Raw genomic sequence first — 831 nt, 5'->3', positions numbered from 1 at the left:
AGGGGGCGGGGGGGCGAGGGGGAGGGAGATAGAGCCAGGTATAATCTGCCATGCATGTGTGTCAGCGCCGCCAGCTGACCTCGGGAGCCAGGTCGCAGGAGTCCTTGACTAAGCACCATGCAAAGTTAGGTAAAGAGTTGGTTCTCGTCGCGCCCTGACCCTCGGGAGCCCGGCTGGCCCCCCTCCCCAACCCCACGACCCCCACCCTGGCTGAGAAGCTTCCGGACACCCCAATGGCACAACCCTACCACCCCCTCCCCGGCCCGCCCTCCTGGAGAGCGGCCCACGCTTTGGTCCCCAAGGGCCACCGGGGGGCGGGGCCTTGAGGACAGACAGACGGACGGACGGACCAAGGGTTCGAGGCCAGAGGATGGTGAACCTCTCTTGGGGGTGATGGGGAAGGGTCCTGGGTCTTTCTCTTCAGGAGCCAGCGGGGTCGCCAAGCTCCTGGGGCTAGTTTGGGAGGAGAGTCTGGATTTCGGGGGCAGGGGGGTGAGGCTAGGAGCAGGTGAGACCCGGAGACCTGCCCTGGCTTTGGCCTGGGTGCGGGGAGGGGGCCGTGGTGGGGGGAGATTCTCCCTAGGCATGGAGGTCAGTTGGGGCTGGGCTGGGTGAGCCGGGGAGGGGTCCTTGTGTTTGAGCTCGGTGGCCCTAAAACACCTAACACCCCCTCCCAGGCCTCCCCTTAAGATGGCGATCCTGGGGTGGGGGTGGAGGTGTGGATGGGGCCAGGGAGCCGGGGTGGGGGGCACCTGGCGTCCCCAGCTTAGTGTTTTTGGAGCGGCTCAACGGAAAAACGCTTAGCAGATGGGAGGCCCCCTACACGGCCGC

The sequence above is a fragment of the Colobus angolensis genome, unplaced genomic scaffold (assembly GCF_000951035.1).
Source record: "Colobus angolensis palliatus isolate OR3802 unplaced genomic scaffold, Cang.pa_1.0 Scaffold22, whole genome shotgun sequence".
In the NCBI taxonomy this organism is placed as follows: domain Eukaryota; kingdom Metazoa; phylum Chordata; class Mammalia; order Primates; family Cercopithecidae; genus Colobus; species Colobus angolensis.
The sequence above is the reverse complement of the archived record's forward strand: the minus strand, read 5'-3'. Positions refer to the sequence as shown.